The sequence below is a fragment of the Schistocerca gregaria genome, chromosome 5 (genome assembly GCF_023897955.1).
Source record: "Schistocerca gregaria isolate iqSchGreg1 chromosome 5, iqSchGreg1.2, whole genome shotgun sequence".
NCBI lineage: Eukaryota > Metazoa > Arthropoda > Insecta > Orthoptera > Acrididae > Schistocerca > Schistocerca gregaria.
Genome location: NC_064924.1, coordinates 117,801,082 through 117,827,059, shown reverse-complemented (window position 1 = coordinate 117,827,059; position 25,978 = coordinate 117,801,082). Strand labels below are relative to the sequence as shown.

The window sequence follows — 25,978 nt, the reverse complement described above, 5'->3', positions numbered from 1 at the left end:
TCAAGCGTCCACGGGTGGGCCTTGGGTTAAGAAAGTCCATATCGATTATGGTTCGTTGAATAGTTATCACGCTGACACTTGTTGATAGCCCAGCATCGAATTCAGCAGAAATTTATGGCTGCGTTTCACTTCTGTCAGACTGAACTATTCTCTTCAGTCAACGTTGGTCCCGTTCTCGCAGGATCACTTCCAGGCCACAGCGATCTCGGAGATTTGATGTTTTACCGGATTCCTGATATTCACGGTGCACTGGTGTAATGGTCGTACCGAAAAATCCCCAGTTCATCGCTACCTCGGTGATGCTGTGTCCCATCGCTCGTGCGCCGACTATAACACTACGTTCAAACTCACTTAAATCTTGATAGTGTGACATTGTCGCAGCAGTAACCGATATAACGATTGCGTCAGACACTTGTCTTATGTAGGCGTTGCCGATCCCAGCGCCGTATTCTGCCTGTTTACATATCTCTGTATCTGAATATGCATGCCTATGCCAGTTCTTCGGCTCTTCAGTTTATTAAGAATGTAAGTTACGAGAACATCAGAATAGTAATTGCAGTAATGTTTTTCTACTTACAGTACGGGTCAGCTGGCGCAGTTCTAGAGCACTTTCAAATGACATGTCACATGCTGTAAAGGCAGTCCTTGATTAAACGCTGCATCACCATTACTTTTTTTATTGTGGTAGAGGTATGCGTATAGCTCTGCGTGGCGGCAAAACTCTATAGAGAGCGATATCGTGACCATAACCCGTATCTTGCAGATGGATGTTTTTTCTCGTCCTGTTCTGACGCTTCTAGATATGGGAAGTTTCGTGCCAGAGGCTACATAGTCACCGCAGAACAAGTAGAGCCGAAGTATGAGACGTGACAGTGAGATGGGCAATAACTCACCTCGCTCACTGCCGATACACTTGCTTCTGTAGGCAAAAGAATTGAAACGTTTGTAACAGAAGGTGTATGGGTTCGGTCATTTTTTTAAGACTATGGGGTGGAAACCTTATGGTGATCAGAATTGTAGTTTACAAGCACTGAAATCAGAATTTGTGGTATCTATCGTCCAAAGGCAGCAAGCAGGTGACCATTGCCGCTCTGGTGGGACGATAGAGATCCCTAGACCACCACGTCATCATGACCACGTCATCATGACAGGCTTCACAACGCCTTTTGGGAAAATTTTTCTGAGGGCCAGCCTACGGTCACTAAAAGCACAAACTAAAAGGTAGACGCAGTTACCGAGGGCAGACACAACTTGCCAACAGGCAGATGTATGAATCCAGGGAAAGGGCTATAGAGGACAGCTATGCCCGAGGGAGGACTCGAACCTCCGCCGGGGCCAGCCGCATAATGTTAGTCAAATGAGTAAAAGTAGTATGTTCGAGTGCAACTGACAGACACTCATTGTGGCCCCTTTCCACAAATTAAACTATCTGTCCTGTCCTGCGGGTATAGCAGAGGATATCAATCCACTCAAACACGAAACGGACGAGCGTGTGTGCTGAGTGATCGTTACACGTGGTAGTTGAAGATTGTGAAGAAAAGTAAGAGGTTAACAGCTGCGAAAGTCACTACAGAACTGCAGTGTGAAACATGGTGGGCATACGGCCATGATTTGTCCAGCCATATCGTAGTGTTCCTATTGTGGTACTCCCTAGGCCTCATTGTTACTCTGTGAGATGTTATTATTGCCAAGGATTATGCGACCATTTTGACTGATCAGGTTCGCACCATGGTGCAATGTTTGGTTCTCAATTATGGTGGTGTACTACAAGGTGATGGGTCCCCTGTTCACGCAGCTCGCATCATCCAGGAAAGGTTCTGTGGGGACGAAGATAAATTTTGGCGTCTTCTCTGACCACCGCAGTCACCATATCTCAATGCGGTTGAACCTTTGTGATCTACGTTGGAGATAAAGAGGCCTCATTGCTATTCATCTCTGTCATCGCTTCCTCAATTTTCCCTTATTTTTGCTGGAATAATGCTATAAGAGTCCCTCGAAAACCATACACGACCTTTATTTATCTGTTCCGAGATGACAGTAAGCTGTTTTGAGCCCCAATAGTTTTCCTATATCGGAATAATGTAGAAATGTGTTGCATCTTTGATGTTTTCGTATTCTTGTCTACCCTCCGTAGACTAACTGAACAAATGTTACATCGTGCCATATGTCAACACTTCATAAAATGTCGGTAATTTCGACGAGGCTAATTATCCAATAATTATTTGGCTCAGTGAAACTTCCTGGCAGGTTAAAACTGTGTGCCAGACCGAAACTCGAACTCGGGACTTTTGCCTTTAGCGGACAAGTGCTCTACCAAGAACGACTCATGCCCCGTCCTCACAGCTTTACTTCTGCCAGTATCTCGTCTCCTAACTACCTTCCTACCTTGCCCGCGAAAGGCAAAGTCCTGAGTTCGAGCCTCTATCCGGCACACAGTTTTAATCTGCCAGAAAGTTTCATATCAGCATACACTGCGCTGCAGAGTGAAAATCTCATTCTGGAAACATCCCCCAGGCTGTGGCTAAGCCATGTCTCCGCAATATCCTTTCTTTCAGGAGAACTAGTTCTGCAAGGTTCGCAGGAGAGCTTCTGTAAAGTTTGGAAGGTAGGAGACGAGATACTGGAAGAAGTAAAGCTGTGAGGACGGGGCGTGAGTCGTGCTTGGGTAGCTTAGTTGGTAGAGCACTTGATCGCGAAAGGGAAAGGTCCCGAGTTCGAGTCTGTGTCCAGCACACAGTTTTAATCTACCAGGAAGTTTTATATGAGCACACACTTCGCTGCAGAGAGAAAATCTAATTCTGTTGGCTCAGTGTATTTATATGTTCTCGATTATGGCTGTCGTATCGTGCCTGTAGGGTTAGCATAGCTTGTGTCTTGCAGAAATGGCGTGTATTATTGGCGACAGATAGAAAAACTATCCTGACGGTTCTTGTGTAAGTCCGGCAAGGCGAAATAACAAAGTGGTGGTATTATTTGGTGCGATTACTTAATTCGGTAGATTGGAATTCTTTTATCAGTCGGAATTTGATTTAGCCTTGCAAGCTCCCTGATTTCTGATGAGGTCTGTTGAGGACTTCACATAAGTGTTACAGCGAATGGCAACAACTTCACTGGAGGACAAGAGGGGCCTAACAATATATATGATTATACAAATTTAATTTTTTCTTTCTATAAGGGTTTACTGACCTCTCCCAGCATATTGCTGTAGTCATCTAAGGTTCAATTAGGTTTACATATGGAAGTGCAACGTAGGCACTGTTGCATCATATGTAACTACAGTTAGCTTCAAAAGGTGAAAAATGTGCGTCTGGACTTCAAGGACGTTGTATCTGAAGGTAGGTATGTGTTATAACTCACGTATCCAAGTTAGATGAACGCTTATCATTCAAGGAAGGTTATTCCATAATATGTTGCAGCACTGAGTTTATGTCTGGTTCCTCCTCTTGGTATAAACATGTGTACCTTAAATGCTGTAATCGTTTGTGTGGAAAGGTTTGTGCAAGGCAGATTCTATTCTAATTAAGCTGAAATAGATAAACCACATTATTTCACTACTGAGAGGGAGTCAACAAGTATCAAGTCTTCAAACCTACTATTCCCACTTCCGTTGCAGTGATTCCATACCTGAGCAGTCGATGGCGTTCCTAAAACAAGTGTGTACCTCATTTGAACACGTCACCAGCTCACCTGTCTCATGTTCACTTATACCAAAAATTTCATCGTAATCATTTCAGAATCGTGTCCGCTCTGTCAGTGGGCACAACAGCAAATCTTCGGCAACCACAGCTTCTTCTGCAATGTTCTTTTTACCGATGAATGTTCCTTCTCAAACAAAGGACATATACATGGAACATGCAGTATTTTTCCAGCTTTTAGCCACGGCGCATTAGAGACATGATACATCTGCTAATGCTGGTGGAGAGTTTTTAGTCTAGTGTTGAGTGCATGTACTTCAAGTATTAGTACTCAGTTCATCAATGTCTACCTAATGGGCAGTACATGTGCCAACTTCCTCAGATGAATTATTTCTTGTTTTCTGAATGAAGTGCCGATGAGAACCAGAATGATTACATGGTACCAACACGATGGATGTTCAGCACACAATGCCTTGCGTGCACTTGTAGTTCTGAACTGAAGGGATCCTGCCAGACGGATTGGTCGTGAGGAACAGTGTGTTCCTCCATCTCCTGACTTAGTATCTCTTGACTTATGTCTTTGGGAATGAAATAAAATACTTTTGATATTCTCATAACTCCATAGAATGTGCAGGAATGTCGCATGCTTGCTTGGAATTCACTTCAGTATTAGCAATGGAAGCAGTGATGAATTGTTTCATGTGACGTGTACACCAGTGCAGCTGCACTATCCATGGTCACCTATGATTGTTGTACACCCTCTTCCTGCACACAGTAGATTACAATACTACCACAGTACCAGTACCCAGTGAAATTAATAAGAAGGGGTAAGAAAGCCACCATGGAGAATAGCAATGCCAACCATGGGCTGGTAGCTGGAATGTGGCAACATGTGGCTCCGAATTCATGTGAAAGGTCTATGAGACGGGCTAGAAATGCTCAGCGGAAAACTGCAGCTCGTAGTAGTAACCGCCATACACATTGGGTCAGTGTCACCATACAAATACGAGACTGTTGTTATGTGCTACGTGACTAGATGAAATGTTTTAGTGTAACAAATGCGTGCCAGTTGCGTGTACATATGTCTGGATTTTGAGGCAGAACCACAGCAGACGACTATTGGAATGGGCGTCGCCAACAGCAGACATGAGACCCAAGTCCAGGTTGGGTCAGCCACTACCAGCAGTGAGTTCCGACTCCCGCTCGATGGCAGAGGGTCACCTACTGCTCAAAGCAAACATTGTAGATAGTTCATGTGGGGCTGAATCACAAGAAGAGGTCATTCCCCGGTGGAATGCAGTTGCAATGCAACACGCAGGGCCACTGGCCTCAGCTGTGGCCTACAGAGCCTCTCCTTCAGCCTGCTGTCAGCGTCACAGGGTGCCTGCCGATACGATTATGGAACTTAATGTGGAGATGTATGAGTGAGAAGATTATGTATGAGTGAGGAGTTTATCAAGGTGTTGATACCGGAAGCCAAACAACTGGTGTATCATGCTCTCCTGAAGGGTTTAATACCAGAGATGTGCAGCAAGCTGCGCAGTGGCGTGCCTAAGGATATTCATGTAGCAGTTCGGCCTGTATTGGAGGATGAGGAATTTGATGTTTCTTCAGGAGTAGGGGATCAGAGAAATGTGTTTGCATGAAATATAAGACGTTTCAACTGTTGGCGAATGGGCCATGGGCAGATGTTCTGCTGCCAGCTATTGCATAATACGGATGGTACAAACTGCTGGAAGTTTAGTGAGTATTGTAATAGAGGTAGAATGGATGAGCAGCAGATATATGAGTCGGGACTGGGTGGTAATATACGTCTGTAAAACTTAAAGGGGAACTCCAGATCAACCAAAAGCCATTTCCAGTAAAAGCAAATGCATTGAAAACGAAAGAAAAGGCAGTGCGTGCCATAGTGGATGTAATGGGTGGTAGAGAGTACACGTTTTTGTTGGACAAAGAGCTGCATTTGTCACTTGCCTTGATATATTTAGTGGATGGCGGTTGATGGAACCTGAGACGCCCTCCTAAACCCGCAGGACAGGACAGGTAAGTGGAACTGTGGTTCAAAAATGGTTCAAATGGATCTGAGCACTATGGGACTTAACATCGGAGGTCATCAGTCCCCTAGAACTTAGAACTACTTAAACCTAACGAACCTAAGGACATCACACACATCCATGCCCGAGGCGGGATTCGAACCTGCGACCGTAGCAGTCGCGTGGTTCCGGACTGCGCGCCTAGAACCGCAAGACCACCGCGGCCGGCAAGTAGAATTGTGGCAAGGGGCCAAAATGAGCGGCTATCAGCGACACTCGAACACATGTAACTTTATTTATTGACCAAACATAATACTTCTAATTCTTGAACTTAGTTATCGGTCGAATACGCCACAATATCTTATGCCTTAGGGGCACAACCACTTTAATTAAGAAAAAAACGGCTAAAGGCCATTAACTCAAAATTCAGACGCCAAAGAGAATATTTAGAAGGCAGATGGCCTTACATTAAGTAAGTTTTATAATTAGGGCGAAGGCCCAAAAATCTAACACTTGAAAAGCAACAACCTTAATTTAAAGACGGCTCATGGCCGATGACTTAAGTTTCAAGGTAAAAGTAAATAAAAAAATACAAGGCACAAGGCCTTATCTTCAATAAGGCTGAAGTCCCCAAACACTGTGATGCTCGAAAGACAAACATCATTAATTTAAAAACGGCTAAAGACATCATGACTTAAAACTCAAGGTAAAATAAATTTAAACATTAAAGCCTTGTCTTAAATTAGGCTGAAGGCCCCAAACAATCAAACACTTGAAAAGCAAGGAACTTCAGTTTTTAAAGCGGCTGAAGGCCCATGACTTAAAACACCACCAAAAATAATTCAACTTTAATTCAAAACCATCGGCTATGAGTCATACAAATACATACAACAGAAAATAAGAAAAGGCAGTGCAGCTAACGGCGCTCAAATTTTCGGCGGTCGGCCAGCACTTGAAATAGTAACGTTCACTTAGGTCAGACAGGCACTCGGCCCTACCATTCTCGATCCGATGACAAAACAACCAACAGACACTAGACGGACCCACCGACAAGTCGCCGTGAGTGAGTGTGAAGCCTGACTTATTGGTTCGTGTGCTATTGTGTACTGACTGTTTGAAAGACAATGAGATATTAGATTTAGGTGCTGAGTAGATTAAGTAGTTAAGGGGAATTTTAGGGGCAACATTTGAAACTCTGTTTGAGGAAGTTTGTGCACTTGAGATGTGGGCTGTAGGACACATAATGCTACAAATGCATTTTGTGAGAAGGTGAGGCATGTAAGGGGGACCAGAAGGGTACAGATAGGAGAAGGGTTGTTAGAATTTCAAGACTTGTCCCTTTCTCAAGGACCATTGATGGCAATGCACGTGATACGACACAGTATTCCACTGGGGAACGAAGCACCAGCTGATCGGAGGTTGTATAGAAGACCACAGTCTTTGCAGCTGATTGCAGAGAATTCTGCCAATCAACAGTAAGCCAACATTATAAGAAGAAAGCGAGGCAAAAATTACTATTATACCAAAGCAGTCTACAGATGCTTTGAGGAAATATTGTGAGAGAGGACGTGTCACTCTCACACTGTTCTCTATATTTAAGAGCAATATTTTATGTTGCTTTTTCACCCAAGACATCAAGTGCCATCAATTTCTGTTCTTCTTTGTCATCATGCTTAACATGTATTTCTTGTGCTATAACATTTGTTAAAAAAATGGTTCAAATGGCTCTGAGCACTATGGGACTTAACTTCGGAGGCCATCAGTCCCCTAGAACGTAGAACTACTTAAACCTAAGGACATCACACACATCCAAGACCGAGGCAGGATTCGAACTGCGACCGTAGCGGTCGCGCGGTTCCAGACTGTAGCGCCTAGAACCGCTCGGCCATCCTGGCCGGCTAACATTTGTAAAAGATCAATCCCATGTTGACATATGAATCATCCACCAACAACTGAATAAATAATGACATGGCCACCAACTCAATAATATTATTTCAGCATCCAAGTACATTTGGATACTGATAAATGCGATAAACTCTAAGGCAGGCTATCAACGACAGACACAGTCAAAGGGCGAAATCAATTTAGCAGATGCAAGTGGCAGGCAATCAAGTAGCAAGGTTCGCTAGTTAAGTGATTGCTGTCGGGGCTGTAACCCATAGTCGCCTGTCGCCTTCCATAACATACGGGAGGCCCCATGTAGTCTTGCAGTGTCTTCTGTTACCACTACTGCCATTAACTAGTAAGAATATGATGGCTGCTTACCCTATTCTGGAGTAGTATTCCACATAGGTTGTGAGTTTGGAGATTGGCCTGTTGAAAATACATTTCCACAGCTTGTGAAGGAAGTGATGGATTGTGCCAGAGCATCAGATATTACTCTAAACAGATTTAGACGCGGCTCAAACAAGGGTACAAATACTGGACGCTAGAATGACGCAGGCAATACTGTTGAAGTCGTTAGGGGACAGTATTTAGTAAGCAAAAGTGAAAAAGACGGACTCTCAGAAAGTTGTTCATTAGGCACTACATTAGCAGTTAAGTCTAGTCTTTGTGTTATTTGAGCTATACCTGAATGAGTTGAGAAAGTTGCGGTTGGAATTACGACCAGAACTGCAGTGAGTGGCAGACCTGAGAAGACAGAACTTGAATACCATGGAGCGAGTATGGCTGTAACAACAGGCAGTGCGTGGCTGTATGTGTCAGAGAGGATACCGGTCGCAGAGAAGCGTACACTGTTTAACTGCGAAACTAGAGGAAGTTTCGAAGTTTGTGTAAGTAAGACACAATGAGCCCACCCGGTTGGCCGTGCGGTCTAACGCACGACTTTACGGGCGGGAAGAAGCGCCTGTTCCTCGGCACGAATACGCCCGGCGGATTTGTGTCGAGGTCCGGTGAACCGGCTGCTCTGTGAATGCTGTTTAGGCGGTTTTCCATCTGCTTCTGTGAATGCGGGCTGGTTCCCCTTATTCCGCCTCAGTTACACCATGTCAGAGATTACTGCGCAAACAAGTTCTCCACGTATGCGTACACCACCAATACTCTACCACGCAGACATAGGGGTTGCGCTCGTCTGGTGTGAGACGTTCCCTAGGGGGTCCACTGGGGGCCGAACCGCACAATAAGACACTGTGGGGCGTCGGAGGGGTGAAGTGGACTGCGGTAGTCGTCGTGGGGTTGTGGACCACTGCAGCTGTGGCGGGGACGGAGTCTCTCCGTCGTTTGTAGGTCCCCGGTTAACATACAATACAATACATACAAGAGACAATGAGGTGTTACTAGTGGCGCAAGACGGGGATCGATACGTAGTGAGCTACAGGAATGACAGAGGAGGATCGTCAACATGTGGCCTACTCGCGAAATTAAAACACACACACACACACACACAAACACACACACACACACACACACACACACACACACACTCGAGGGTGGACTCCAACCTCCGGGGGGACGTGCCACGCACTCGGTGACATGGCGCTTTAAAACGCGAGGCCCCTCCGCCCGGCTCACGTAGGGGCCAAGGCAGAGTGTTGTCTACGCTGGAAAGGGGTGATGAAACCGAAACTGTATTCCCAGAAAACGGGTTTGTGCTGGATGTAGTCGGTATACAACGGCACACTAATGGTTGTCAGTAGCTAAGATAAGGGAAAACGCATGGGAGTGAGCCAGTTGCAGTTAAGAGACGGGGACATTGATCAACGGGTCGCCGTTTACCAGGTACTAAGGTGGTAACTCTGTTAAATGTAACACATACAGACGATCCGTCACAGCTACTACCTGAACAAGACATTCGCTTCCTGAAGAATACCTATGAACCAATCGTAGCCCAGTCACTAAGTCAGACGATAACTGCGCAGGAGTTGTGGATCACTGCGGAGTTTTTAGTGCAGCATTTGGAAAACTGTCAGGGTGGTAAACGGTAGGTAACCGTGACTTCGAGCGTCATGGTGACTCTGGCTCTTATCAGACGACGTGTGACGAGGATCTCCCGTCGGGTAAACGAGTCGTTCTCGAACCTGAACCATAGGTAGTTGAAGTTCCTGCTGATCAAATTCCGCAACAAACGGACGAAAATTACAGAATTTTTAAAGGTTATTGTAGTAACTGAGTAGTGTTTAGGAGTATCAGTTGATTAGCGCGTACTTATTCCATGGATTAAGGTTTGACGTATTTATAGTAGACAACGAGGTCGTGACTAGGTCTTCTCCATTGAGGGCGCCAGTGTAGTGCGGCTACCTAGTTTTAGTGAAGTTAACATCATGTGGCAGGAAAGCCACTGTGGACAATTGCAATAGCAACAGCGGACTGGCAACTGCAGTGTGGCGACATATAGGTTAGAAGAACTTATTTATCAAAGCATTGATAGCCACGCTCAGTAGAAATCTGCATAGCACACTAGTAATGGCTCCAAAGGTGCGCCGATGTCACCACACCAGTGCAAGACTCTCGCTATGGGCTACGTGAGTTAATGCCAGGTTCCGGTGTGCCAAGAGCTCACCAGATGCGTATACACAGGTCTAAAAGCATAGGTACTTCTTCGTAGTCCATAAGCACCCCCACGATGGACGACGAGTGTACTGGGCGTCGCCAGCAGGAGCCATGTGTTTGAGTCCTTGTTAGGTCTGTTGCCACCAGTACTGGGATCTTGTGGGTGGTGGTTCAGCACCAGCCACCATCCCTCTGCTGGAGAGGACAGCGGGTACATCCCACGCACAGCAGTCAGCAGGCGATGCCGCGGTGAGCCCGTGTGCGGCCGAGTCGAAGGGAGAGGCCGTTCGCTGGAGAGTCACTGTCACACCACGACACGCAACGCCGCTCAGTTGGCTTACTGAAGCTGCCGGCCACCCTCTAACCGCCTTTATAATCGCGTGGTCAATAGAATGAGGCGTGTTTGCCTCACTGAGACGACGAAACTGAGCGCCACTTAAGTTCTGTAAACGTCTTTTTTTGGTCAACAATGTTTCTACTGGACCCCATGGCCTGTTGTCACCGCCGCTCACCCCGCAGAGTTGGTTAGTTGGTTGATTTTGGGGAAGGGGACAAAACACCGAGGTCATCGGTCCCACCGCATTAGGTAAGGATCAAGAAGGAAGTCGACCGTGCCCTTTCAAAGGAACCATCCTGACATTTGCCAGAAGCGATTTAGGAAAATCATGGAAAACCTAGATCCGGATGGCCGGACGCGGATTTGAACTGCAGTCCTCCCGAATGTGAGTCAAGTGTGCTAACAGCGCAAAGTCGCTCGGTACCATACAGAGTAAAGCCACACTCAACACTACTAAATTGTATAAAAAATAACCATTTGTGTTTCTTATTAAGATGAATGCTGTGTTTATGTGAACATGTAATACTTTTTTAACAGGTTTAGAAGAGAGGAACTAGATTAGCGAATACAATGTATAACTTAACTTTGTGTTCTGACCTACGGCAGGTCCTGTCATGGGGAAAGCCTCGTCAGAGGGTTCCACCGCATGAGCTTCTAGGGAAGTGATTCCAGTGGCGGTTCCCCGTTGCCTTCCATTGATGAGGATGAATGAAATTGAGGACAACACAACACCCAGTCCGTGAGTGGAGAAAATCTCCGACCCAGCCGGGAATCGAACCCGTGCCCCTTGGCATGACAGACCGCCGCGCTGACTACTCAGTTATCGGGCCGGACAACACAAAGCATAGGGTTCTGTTTAAAAAATAAGAGTGTTGTTCATATGTAAGTAATGATTATTTTCTTTTTCTCGTCGAAAATAAATTAATTAGGGGAGGGGCATATAGCTTAATATACGTAATACTTAGTCACGTCTTTCCAAAAATAAAAGTTAATCATTTACTGTACATTATTCCCTTACTGGTAGCTGAAGTACAGTTGTGTTTCAATGACGTAATTAAGCGATGTGTGAACGTAACCTTATGCATTCGGCATACATTTTTTACAAAGCGTATTTTGATTAAGCTCTGTATTTCGGTGCAGAAAATTGGTAGCAGATAACAGACTGAAGGGAGCTGATGAAATCTCGGTCACGTACTTGACCAGCTGCTTGACATTTTATAAGCATACTGAGTCAACAAGATGTAGTGTCAAAAAAGCTATGCGTCTTGAATTGGCAATACCAGATAGTTTTTGTACAAAGTGTCTTTCATTTAAGTTCCTTCTTCGGGAAACATTCAAACATCCATTTGACAGAAATACAGAATTTTACAGATAAATGGCCGTGTAGGTGGTATAACAGAGAAATATCCAAATATCCATGTTTTAAAATCATTTTAATTCGGATTTCACCATTATACCTATGGTGCTTCCTTTGTAGCTGTTTATGTCCTGTGTTCTGCAGCACATTCATACTCTTTTTAGCTACTTTGCCACTGTGACATCCGATTCTGTCGGCCATCGCAGCTCGGGTGTTAAGTCGATATGGCTGCCCAGGCAGTGAATGGAAACTCGATGTATTACACAAGAGCATCACCAACACCCATGGGGGCAAGGGGGTGCCAACGCTCACCGCCCCCCACCACCCCCCACCCCATCCTTCCATCCTACTTCGCAGGGAAAGGAAGAAACTGTAATATATTCCAGTATTCTTAATTAGTGAAAACGACTGAAAAGTCAATATTACAAAGGTTTTTAACATCGTTGGAGATGAAAATTTATTATGGCTACTTACAAGTCGCCATTCGCCTTCCAAAATATTTAAGTTATACCCACCCCAGGTCTAGGCTGCCTCATACAAACTAATGTACAGCCGCTCTGATTATTACAGAATATGCGATTTCATACGCAGTATTATTCAAAGCTTGACATCAACCAAAACCTCTTAGGGACTTGCCATTCTTGCAGGAGGTAATCCGTGCACTATATCTTTACAATTACCGATGAATTGCATTTCCAGTAGCGAATCCGTGTGGAATAATTACACAAAGCACAAGACTTAAACCATACTGCACTGCAGCATTAACGCAGTTTCATATCCTGTAATAATTACTGCATCCATCGAACACGTTTTCTCATATGAAATTTTCGGTACCGTTGCGTAACTTCATGCTAATCTCGGTTTTTGCATGGAGGGCGTCGTATCTACGCTATTTTCAGTTATTAGCGTCTCATCGTTCTATCTTAAGTTTATTTTAGCAATCTGAATATACTCAGCAGACATAATTACGGTAGTTCCGTAAATATTAGTCATCCAGAAATTCTTAAAATGGTGCAAATGGCTATGAGCACTATGCGACTTAACTTCTGTGGTCATCAGTCGCCTAGAACATAGAACTAATTAAACCTAACTAACCTAAGGGCATCACACACATCCATGCCCAAGGCAGGATTCGAACCTGCGACCGTAGCCGTAACCCGGTTCCAGACCATAGAGGCTAGAACCGCACGGCCGCTCCGGCCAGTCAGATATTCTTAAGTTCAGTTGAAACAGAAATGGCTAAAATAATAAATAATAATATAAACATAAATCGTATTCTTCAACAACGCATGAATTTCTACACTCCTGGATATTGAAATAAGAACACCGTGAATTCATTGTCCCAGGAAGGGGAAACTTTATTGACACATTCCTGGGGTCAGATACATCACATAATCACACTGACAGAACCACAGGCACATAGACACAGGCAACATAGCATGCACAATGTCGGCACTAGTACAGTGTATATCCACCTTTCGCAGCAATGCAGGCTGCTATTCTCCCATGGAGACGATCGTAGAGATGCTGGATGTAGTCCTGTGGAACGGCTTGCCATGCCATTTCCACCTGGCGCCTCAGTTGGACCAGCGTTCGTGCTGGACGTGCATACCGCATGAGACGACGCTTCATCCAGTCCCAAACATGCTCAATGGGGGACAGATCCGGAGATCTAGCTGGCCAGGGTAGTTGACTTACATCTTCTAGAGCACGTTGGGTGGCACGGGATACATGCGGACGTGCATTGTCCTGTTGGAACAGAAAGTTCCCTTGCCGGTCTAGGAATGGTAGAACGATGGGTTCGATGACGATTTGGATGTACCGTGCACTATTCAGTGTCCCCTCGACGATCACCAGTGGTGTACGGCTAGTGTAGGAGATCGCTCCCCACACCATGATGCCGGGTGTTGGCCCTGTGTGCCTCGGTCGTATGCAGTCCTGATTGTGGCGCTCACCTGCACGGCGCCAAACAAGCATACGACCATCATTGGCACCAAGGCAGAAGCGACTCTCATCGCTGAAGACGACACGTCTCCATTCGCCCCTCCATTCATGCCTGTCGCGACACCACTGGAGGCGGGCTGCACGATGTTGGGGTGTGAACGGAAGACGGCCTAACGGTGTGCGGGACCGTAGCCCAGCTTCATGGAGACGGTTGCGAATGGTCCTCGCCGATACCCCAGGAGCAACAGTGTCCCTAATTTGCTGGGAAGTGGCGGTGCGGTCCCCTACGGCACTGCGTAGGATCCTACGGTCTTGGCGTGCATCCGTGCGTCGCTGCGGTCCGGTCCCAGGTCGACGGGCACGTGCACCTTCCGCCGACCACTGGCGACAACATCGATGTACTGTGGAGACCTCACGCCCCACGTGTTGAGCAATTCGGCGGTACGTCCACCCGGCCTCCCGCATGCCCACTATACGCCCTCGCTCAAAGTCCGTCAACTGCACATACGGTTCACGTCCACGCTGTCACGGCATGCTACCAGTGTTAAAGACTGCGATGGAGCTCCGTATGCCACGGCAAAATGGCTGACACTGACGGCGGCGGTGCACAAATGCTGCGCAGCTAGCGCCATTCGACAGCCAACACAGCGGTTCCTGGTGTGTCCGCTGTGCCGTGCGAGTGATCATTGCTTGTACAGCCCTCTCGCAGTGTCCGGAGCAAGTGTGGTGGGTCTGACACACCGGTGTCAATCTGTTCTTTTTTCCATTTCCAGGAGTGTAGTTTTTATGTACAAAAACGTTAATTTCACAATTTACGTTTTAACATAAAAGGAATGTTATTGTCTTTGCATGTATACTGGCTCTAGGTGCGGCAGAGAAAGTTGTTCTAAGTTGCAGTGAAGTTACACAATGGACCTACTAAAAAGATTGTTCACTGTTTATGCAAATATTTCAAGAACGTGGTTAGTTTATAAGAAAAATTGTTGTGGATATGGATATAGCATCTAAGATTGTAACAAAGATTTCCAAGAAAAGTATTTCACTCATTTCTTAGCAAGTCCGAACCTCATTTTGCAGCACTGCAATGGAATTTAGGTGCCCATTGAGACTGTCATCTCAACATGGTAAGCTGAGATGATCTCGTTTTCTACATCCTATCAACTCAACTGTTTTAATATTCACGTTATTTCAATGAATTTGGTACACAAATAATACACAAAGTTGATAATTCTTCTGTAGAATTCCTTGTTAATTATAGGTCAAGAGTAGCCCGTGTTTCAGAGCTGTCATTATGAATTACAGAAGTTCTCCCTGCGATATCGACCTCATCGAACAGGTATGGAATCTATTCGAACAAGGGCATACATGTCACAAGCACCTCAACGTAATCTGCAAGGTTTACCAGTTCCGCATTCGGATATTTGCTGCCAATTACCCCCGTCGGCTGACAAAGGTCATGCGTAATGAAGGATGTGGTTATAATGCTAAGGCTTTCCATGACAAGAGTCGACCAGCATAACGTCGATTGCAGTGTGCATTACTGATCAGGTTAAATGAAAGGAAGCTGTCGGGGAATTAGACCCGATTTTTCTTCATCGATCCGTTTCGATAAATTGTCGTCTTTCAGATGTTCCTATCAGTGCGGAATTAGAGCTGTGAAGAATCTGTTGCCAATATGTTTATCCTTTAATGTTGCTTATGCTCACAGAAACTAGAGTAGTTAGAGTTGAGTGAGTAGCCTTTAACAATGCCACCTACCTGTGCTGTCTGAGGAACCTTGTAGAGATTTAAGACACTAGAGTTCTTTATTTCAACTACTTAATGCCTTAAGGGCCATTGTTTTACCGAACATGCGTAAGTAAAGCTTATAGAAACTTATATTTACTGGTTAGTTTGGTGTAATTTAAGATTTCGGGCAGCAATAATGTTGATGTGAACAAGCGTATTCTTATTACATGCCATATGAACGAACTCGGCTTTCAGTTCCCATAAAATAAGAGTTTGAAACGTTTTAATTGTAAATTAGTATCATATATTAGAAAATTAATAATTAAGTGAAAACGAAAACTAAATGGAGAACTAAAACTATTAGAAAACTTCTTTTCCTGAACAGCAGAGACACAAACATTTCCTAATAGTTTTATGTTACGTCATCTCACAAAAATGTCATATACAGGATGTTTCAAAAATGACCAGTATATTTGAAACCGCAATACAACCTAAACGAGCAGCGATAGAAATACACCGTTTGTTGCAATATGCTTGGGACAAGAGTACATTTTCAGGCAGACAAACTTTCGAAATTACAGTAGTTACAATTTTCAACAACAGATGGCGCTGCGGTCTGGGAAACTCTATAGTACGATATTTTCCACATATCCACCATGTGTAGCAATAATATGGCGTAGTCTCTGAATGAAATTACCCGAAACCTTTGACAACGTGTCTGGCGGAATGGCTTCACATGCAGATGAGATGTACTGCTTCAGCTGTTCAATTGTTTCTGGATTTGGCGGTACACCTGGTCTTTCAAGTGTCCCCACAGAAAGAAGTCACAGGGGTTCATGTCTGGCGAATAGGGAGGCCAATCCACGCCGCCTCCTGTATGTTTCGGATAGCCCAAAGCAATCACACGATCATCGAAATATTCATTCAGGAAATTAAAGGCGTCGACCGTGCGATGTGGCCGGGCACCATTTTGCATAAACCACGAGGTGTTCGCAGTGTCGTCTAAGGCAGTTTGTACCGCCACAAATTCACGAAGAATGTCCAGATAGCGTGATGCAGTAATCGTTTCGGATCTGAAAAATGGGCCAATGATTCCTTTGGAAGAAATGGCGGCCCAGACCTGTACTTTTTGAGGATACAGGGACGATGGGACTGCAACATGGGGCTTTTCGGTTCCCCATATGCGCCAGTTCTGTTTATTGACGAAGCCGTCCAGGTAAAAATAAGCTTCGTCAGTAAACCAAATGCTGCCCACATGCATATCGTCGTCATAAATCCTGTGCACTATATCGTTAGCGAATGTCTCTCGTGCAGCAATGGTAGCGGCGCTGAGGGGTTGCCGCATTTGAATTTTGTATGGATAGATGTGTAAACTCTGGCGCATGAGACGATACGTGGACGTTGGCGTCATTTGGACCGCAGCTGCAACACGGCGAACGGAAACCCGAGGCCGCTGTTGGATCACCTGCTGCACTAGCTGCGTGTTGCCCTCTGTGGTTGCCGTACGCGGTCGCCCTACAATTCCAGCACGTTCATCCATCACGTTCCCAGTCCGTTGAAATTTATCAAACAGATCCTTTATTGTATCGCTTTTCGGTCCTTTGGTTACATTAAACCTCCTTTGAGAACTGCGTCTTGTTGCAACAACACGGTGTTCTAGGCGATGGAATTTCAACACCAGAAAAATCCTCTGTTCTAAGGAATAAACCATGTTGTCCACAGCACACTTGCACGTTGTGAACAGCACACGCTTACAGCAGAAAGATGACGTACAGAATGGCGCACCCATAGACTGCGTTGTCTTCTATATATTTCACATCACTTGCAGCGCCATCTGTTGTTGAAAATTGTAACTACTGTAATTTCGAAAGTTTGTCCGCCTGAAAATGTACTGTTGTCCCAAGCATATTGCAACAAACGGTGTATTTCTATCGCTGCTCGTTTAGTTTTTATTGCCGTTTCAAATATACCGGTCATTTTTGAAACACCCTTTACAAGCTGGCGCAGGTATATGATGAAACTAAATGTATCACTATTTAGCTTTCACATTCGCAAAGCACAACTACTGAAATGTTGTTGGAAACCACAAATATACATACTGATTTTAAATCAATGTGCAGTAGCATTTAATAATTGTGCATCCGTTATTTCCTAAACATCATCACGATAAAACATTCATGATGTGTCTGACTTTCATTTATGTCAAATATTTGTGGTTCGACATTATTTTGAGATTGGAAAGCTCATATATACACATTTTCCATAGAAGGATAATTCTACAATCATTACGTTAAAATGAACGGTACATCTTTATTTCCTTTTTACTCTTAAAGCTCTGTTACATAACTGAATTCACGAAAGCTCCGGTGGCGAATCTTCTTCATGAGTACTATTACAAGCAAAATAGCAATCATCGAAGTATTACAAAACCGTCGAAAAATAAGAAAATATGTCTTGTTAAATACAGACCTTAGTTTGCATGGATGATGTGTACTGTGTATAAATCTCCTGTTCAGAAGAAATTCGTAAATCGAAAGAAAGAAAAGTATTTGTTTCGTTCACATCTTAATTTGTAGGACGATATGGCGTGTTTTAGTTACTGAACTATTTTTGTAAGTTTACTGTCGTGAATACAACAGTCTTGTCCATGTGAAACTGACTCTTCGGGTTGGTAGTATATTAGGTATTGGCTACGCAACTGTTTCACATGCATTGCCTTAAAGAAAGTATATTTAGTGTAGCAGAACCTCCCAAATGAGCGTGTCAGTATAATACGTCCAATAATACATGGAGGTCTAAATTCAATTTTAAATGAAGAACGTGACTATGCTCATGATATTATAATGTAAGAAATACAGTCGGTACCTAAACCATTGTGTGCATAACGGCACTTGCCAAACATCCATTACGTTCTGCAGCCCTCTTTTTATTCCCTCATATATAATTAGGTTTTTCTTAGTTAAAAACGTAAAATACATGTGGTCACGTCACTCGGGCTATGCAAATGAGAACAATGATAACATACAGAATCCGATGAAAATTAATTTCATTTTCACCTACTCTGTGTAGTAACATACAAGACAGAATTTACAAGTACTTCAGCGCCGTTTATTTTCCATTCAGTTAAGAGGAAAATTCGTCGGTAAATACCATCCTATGCTAGAACTGTAATTGTATTTGTTTCATTTGTACATATACATCATACGTTTGTGCTATCACTAAATTCTACAGAATTGATTAATGTATGCATTTAACTGTTGTAAGATGAAAATAACGCTGGGGAGGCACGTTTTAGTGGTGAGCTGAGCAACGTAATGCTCTGGTATCGTTGTATATGCATATTAAGTTTGGGGTAGCATACTTACATTCTTTCGTTTGAAATTAGTTTTACCACCAAAACCGTGTACATCATGTCAGTCATAAATTTTCTTCACTTTTGGTCTCATACCGTGTTACCAATCTCTCTTTTGACACACGCCAAGTTCAGTTACTTAATGTGATGCTCGTATCTTTAATAACGTTTGATTTCTTTTTTATAACTGAGTCGTCGTCAGCAAGAATTTAAATAATTGAGCTATAATGACTGTCTATGAGACGACCAGACTTGGTTTAAATAATAATGAGAAAATTGTGAGGACTGATGAGAACTTAACGATTTTCTGCTTTCAACAGGTCATTTTCCACGAGAAAGAGACTAAGAAATGCGACCAGGCGGTCCTTAGCTTTGCACATCACGGTCATCACTGCATAGTTGTAAGAGCTCAGTTTCCAATAACCAGTGGAACTTAAGGCGGCTCTCGTCATTTTCGGTGTAACTGTGGTTCCTGCCTCTTGACTATCGCCGTGGTAACCTAAAGAAATGTCGTTCGACGTATGCCAGTTTTAGTGCTGCATAAAAAATTCATCTGTTTAGTGAGTTGTAATACATTTCTTAAAGGTAACTCTCCGCATCTGTAATTGAACACGATGCACAAAGGGCATATCTATCAAAATTGGAAATTTTCGTTTGGAGCGTAGCTCTACGGACTGTTTTGAAAGGTCATACATGAAGCCACTGGAACATGATGTCTCTGGCTGTTGATCATCATGAAATGTGCGTAACGGACTTACCTGTCATAATTGTTCCTTTCTGAAACGATAAAACATGCTTTGTCCATTTTTTAGTTCATTTGCTTGGCAGACTCGCCTCTCGTAATGTCACACTGCTGAGAGGAGTTTGTTGTGGAGAACCAAAGGAAAGAATTTCCCCATTACAGTGGTGAACTCAGATGCTATTCTAGCTTTCAAGGAATTATGTTTATGAGATGAGACACTAGGAAAAGCTATCGATTGGTTACTGCAGAGAAGAAAACTCCACTTTTAATGTTGCTATTTCCTCATGGCGCTTTTAATTTGAATAAGCAGCTTGTTGCTGTTTTCTTCTCTGACGTAAGCAACATGTAGTTTGCACGCAAGTAATGGCTTCAGAAGTCAGTTTTACACAAGAAAAGCAGGAAGAGGTACGTCTAAGGAAAATAATGTTACTCTTCATTAGCCCAAATCGTACCATATTGAATATAAATGAGATATTTCATTAAAATTTTAAAAATTCTTTTATAAATGAAAGTATTACTTTACAAAGAGGGTATATGTGCAAATAAACAGGGGTGTTTGTGAGTGGAACAGGAAACGGAATGACAAGTACTGCCACCGGGTACCCTCCGCCACACACCGTGTAGTGGCTTGCGAACTGTCGATGTAGATGCAGTGGCAGGAAGATTGTTGCAGTAGAATATACGTAAATACTGATGGAATAGCGAAGCGTATATTTTCTCTTCTGTGGTAAAATATCTCTCCGAGCCTACCTCATGAGAAATCCTAAGCAAAAAAGAAAGGGTCTGCAAAAGAATTGCACAACACATTCTCACGGGATACCGCTAGTGTTATTAGACACTTTTCAAAAGACCCACAACACACAGAAAAAGAGGAGAATCAGTGGGAAGAAAACATCCCGTACTTACTCTATTTCTACGTTTTTCTGAAAATTCTCATTTGTTTTCCACATTTCCTAGGTGCATAATGTGAAATGTTTTGTTTTGTTTTACATTTTATTGCTCATTTAATCAAAATTTTTTAAAATCCTTGTGATAGTAAAAATAACACTTTACAAAGAGGATACATGTACAATATGCATGCTGTTTCCTAATTACACCGACAAACTTCAAGGGGTATAGAAGGTGTCATTATGAACAAAATGACGATAGGTACTGGTGTCCGGAAACGTCATTCAAAGACGCTACACAGCGTGGAAGATATAGGCCACCGTGCTTGCATATGTACGTAATGCGGATGTCAGCAATTGTCAGACATGATGGAGAAGGATGAGTGTAATAGTTTGACGTAAGGGACACAGGTCCGGAAACGAACGAATCGACAATCGTTCTGAAACCTCAGATAGTTGGAGACATGTATCGGTAATGTTGGTGCTATGATTGTAGGGTAGGCAACTGTCACTATCACTAAACACGTACCAAAACAAGAGCAGAATGTTCAGTAAATATGGTTTCTAAAATGCATATCTGAGTAGCTATAAGAACGTTTTTAGTTTCACTAGCATGAAATAGATCTTCTTTATTGAACAAGTGCATATAGCTCTCATCGTACGCATTTAAGAGCCCATGAGTGCTGGACATTTTTTCTTGTTTTCGTCCAAGCATTAATACTCTTATCCTTCTCCATAATCCGTGAAAGTTGGTAACATCATTACGGAATCACCATGTATTTACACACAGTACATATATAGATGTCGGCCCTGTAACTTCGACGATCTGGAGCGTCCCTAGACGACGTTTCTGGGTACCTATCATCATTTCATTCCTCAGAACACCTTCTACATCTCCTCGAAGATTGTCGATGTAATTTTGAAACATCCTGTATATAATCCACAGTAATGTCTGATGTGCCGGCCGCGGTGGCCGAGCGGTTCTAGGCGCTTCAGTCCTGAAACGCGCGACTGCCACGGTCGCAGGTTCGAATCCTGCCTCGGACATTGATGTGTGTAATGTCCTTAGGTTAGTGAGGTTTAAGTAGTTTTAAGTTCTAGGGGACTGATGACCTCCGATGTTAAGTTCCATAGTGCTCAGAGGCATTTGAACTATTTTGTCTGATGTGTCACATGTCGGGGTAGTTTTCGTTGCAGTATTCAGACAAAGGATGACTGCAAAGTTGCGTAAAACTTTCACGTGCAAACTTTGTGTTGCAAGTTGCCTATGAAGTTTCAGTGTCTACTGGAAATTTTTGCTTTTGTTAGGTAAGTAGTTACTGCAGCTTTTTGTTCAATTAACTGTGACCACGTTGCAGCTACTGTGTAGAAGGAAATGGTAAATCATATAAGAATTATAAAAGAAAAGAAGGAAGATTAGGATTTGATGGCTTGTCGATGGCTTTACAGATGTAGCACATTGTTGCATAGGAGTCTCGAAAATATATAGAAGGCTTTTCCAAAATAGCATCTGCAAGACTTTCCACCAAGGCCCACCTCTTGACTGGAAAGAGGAAAAAGGTATTAGTTCTTTTAAATGTACCATGCCAGCATTAGATATAAGTCGAGAAGTCATGAGAAACCTGCATCTGGATGATCAGAGGGGGATTTCAACCGTATGCTTCCCGAATTTGACGTCAGTATGTTTTCGCTAAACCAAGCCGCTCTGTGACTGAAAATATAAGTAACAGCACTGAAAAAGCACGCACATGAGGAAGACTCGTTTGAGCAGCGGTGTCCTACCTGCTTGACACACCGCGTCGCCGTCACAGTAGCGCCACGGGCACGAGCTGACGGCCGGTGTACGGACGGGACAGGCTGGCAACAGGTGGCCTGTGGGTGCAGAGCGTGCGGCAGCGGAGGCGCGCAGCGGGACACTACCGGGCGACGGCCGGCGTCGCGACGCCCCGCTGTCGCCGGCGGCGCCCGCCAGAGCGCGACACCAGCGCGAGCCGCCGCTGCGCACGCGCAGTCGAGCGAACGGCTGCAGGCGCGGACGCCGAGGGAGGAACAGCTTATGGGCGGCCTCACCTTGAGGCCATCGCGTCACCAGTGGGGAGAACGAGAACACCGACCACCAAGGACGCTCCGAGATTCGCCTCCGCTCTGTCATCCGTGAAGCCACACGTTGTGCTCACACCCCTGCAACCACAGAAGTTTCGATGTAGAAGTTCCGATAGCACATTTGCTTCTAGAATGAATTTTTCACCTCCAGCGGAGTCTGTACTGATTTCAAAGTCCTTGCCTCTAAAAAACTTTGTGGTCTCTGACCAAGACAGCGTTTTATTCTCCATTGTCTGACAGCAGGGAGTCAACAAAAGATATCGGCGAAATTTAGTGCAGCAACGTACTGAATCTTAAAATAGCAGGTGACACCAATTCTTCTAGTTATTTTAATAAAAACTGGCCTGACTCTGAAGGATTTTACTCATGTCTTCCTCCTGTCCCACATACTCACACCGAACCCCCATCCCCCATAGAAAACAAAGTAGGATCCTACAATTTCTAATAATTACACAGCGTTGTTCTCGCTAGTTGTACAGCAAATACATTAGAACCGTGATCACCTAGCTCCTTATCTAAGTATTCAGTCAATAAATCCGCAAATGACGGCTCAATGTCCGTTGGTCTGTTCTTCCAGCTCTACAGGAGGAGCGAAAAACTGTCTGTCATGTCACACTATTTTAGGACGACATTGGTTCTGATTTTTGCGATATGGATTAAACCAAGCCTGAAGCGAGAACATAATTTTCATTATTACTGGATACAGCGACAACAATAGTAGAACACACACTTATTTTTCACGAAGCTCTTCTAAAAAACTGTTCAAATGGCTCTGAGCCATCTATGGTCATCCGTCCCCTAGAACTACTTAAACCTAACTAATCTATAGACATGACACAACACCTCGTCATCACGACACAGGGAAAATCCCTGACCCCGCCGGGAATCGAAGCCGGGAACCCGGGCGCGGTACTCGAGAACGCTACCGCACGACCACGAGCTGCGGACCATGAAGCTGTATCACGAGCCTCTCCAAGCTTATACTGTGCTTTACAGATTGTTTACTACGAGAATTATTTACTTCACAACTGCTGAATAACTATGGAAATTGGAAATATGTCCTAATCTCCCTCTCTGCATCCCTTTTAAATGTTACATATTCTCTGTATTTATATATTACGAGATGTCGTTCCAGTAGATGTAACACGCACGTACTCGAATGCAATGCTGTGTCAAAATTTCAAAGCAATTGATGAAGAACTTTCGGAGATTTACGGTTCTGAACGATCGAACGTTTAGAGTTTCGCATGTTAGAATTTTACGGCGAGTTTATTCGTCAATTCAAGCTAAATTTGAGGTCTGCAGGTCTCTTAGAATAATTATCATCTTTACCTTCGTGGCGTATGATATTACGAAATTCCATGCAGTGCTGGGGGATCCACTGCCTCGAAGTTTGTGAATGTCCACTTTTACACCTATGTCTACACTACGCAAGTCCCCATATGGTGTGGCACAAAGAGTGCTTTCGCTATAGTGTCACTTATCCCACTTCGTTTTTCAGTTGCGAATGTTCGCAGGAAGAAAGTTAGATGGTAAGTCACCATGTGGTCTCGAATCTCTCAGATTTCATCTTCACCATGTTTTCACAAGATATACGTAGCAGGAAGCAATTTACTGGTTGACTCTTCTTAGAACATGCGCTCTCGGAATTTTAATAGCAAGCCACACTGGGATGCAAAATGTGGTCTCTTGCAGTGTCTGCCAATGAGGTGAGCTTAGCATCTCCAAGCCAGTTCTGCGCTTACGAAAGGGGCCTGTACAGGTCCACTATTTATTGACGATACGGTTTCGTCAGATATTCAGTACACTGAAGCGACCTCACACATTCTACAATACTGACAAAAATCGTCAAATGACGAAGTGTGTACTGTAATTATGTTAGGTATAGCTTGCAAGCAACAGAAGACAGCGGAAAAGAGTAAAATGGGTCCGAGAATCGTCCAAAAAGAAGAAAAGAGAACCACTGTCCACACGTTAACTTACTGACAATCAGAACCATTCACCCGAAAGAATTCGTATCTTTTTCCGCTGAGTCTTACACCGTACCGGTACAACTAGTTATTACTGTTGAAACGAGATGAAACAGAGAAGCAAAATACGTTAATGAGACGGGCAGTGGGTGGCAGCGAGAGATTAGGGGATCTTTGAGATTCCTCGCGACATGTAGGTCATTCGAATGCTCGAAGTCTACTTCTGTAATATCAGAAAACATAATTACTAAATTTCCACTGAAAACTGGGAAGCAACTATATCCGCATGGCAAGCATATATCCAGGCAACTGACGAAAAACATTTAATTTTTATTTTTTGTATTAATTTGGTGGAAGCGACATGCATTTCCCAGACCTTTTACCAGTCATTGCAGACATATGACGTATTTATCAAAGTGGAAAAGTTTTCCCAAGTTTCTAAATAATTCACCAACCTATACTACACTAATCTAAGAAGTGTCATAGACATATCTCCGTTGACCAACCTAAAAAAAATGGTTCAAATGGCTCTGAGCACTATGGGACTCAACAGCTTAGGTCATCAGTCCCCTAGAACTTAGAACTACTTAAACCTAACTAACCTAAGGACATCACACACATCCATGCCCGAGACAGGATTCGAACCTGCGACCATAGCAGTCCCACGGTTCCGGACTGCGCGCCTAGAACCGCGAGACCACCGCGGCCGGCTGACCAACCTAAAATCGTATATATAATTATTACCGTCGCATAGGTCTATTGAAACTGTTTTGTATTAAAAGACCTGTTGGGAAATAGAATCTGAGGTACGATATGAAAAAAGGAGAATTGGAAACAAGCAGTGCACATTAACGCCGTGTGGTTGATACGTGAAGCTCTGTCGTCATCTGCGTGGAGAATATTGTCAAACCGTTGATACTTGACTTGACAGGTTCATTATGTATTGGCAATATTAAGAATATTTTGTAGCCCGTTAGTACCACTCCTCAGTATTTCTGTTGTTGACAATACGTTAATACGTGCCCTCAGATGGTCAATACATGGATGGTTTCACAATATTATTGAACTGTGAAGACCTCCATGAAACACGTTGCTCTTAGTAGGGTCTTTTGTGTTTCCTGTATCAATCCTGACCGGTACGGATGCCAGACTGACAGCTACGGTCAAGTCTTGGTCGAACGTTGGTTTCGTAAGCTTCCTCCATTGTGGGTGCACTACGCTACAGAGGCTTCATCCAATGACTCTGAGTATGGTGTCTACCTTAACTGCGACTGGTTTTACGTGGTCGTTCCATTTTAATAGCTCAGTATACACATTACTACATATTTTAGGTATGTCACTACTTAAAGTGACTGTTATGCAATGTGTAGTCACACAAGAATGTGTTTTTCGGGAGTTT

The 25,978-nt window shown here is 43.9% G+C and overlaps 1 protein-coding gene across 1 annotated transcript in view; it reads right to left on the bottom strand.

Moving 5' to 3' along the window:
• The window catches only part of LOC126272428 (G-protein coupled receptor dmsr-1-like), a 456,502-nt gene extending 434,078 nt beyond the window's left edge, over positions 1 to 22,424 (bottom strand). Inside the window, exon 1 of the mRNA XM_049975286.1 lies at positions 22,289 to 22,424. The gene's annotated coding sequence lies outside the window, so the exon portion shown is untranslated. The remainder of the gene's footprint in view (positions 1 to 22,288) is intronic.
• Between the last annotated feature and the right edge of the window lie 3,554 nt (positions 22,425 to 25,978).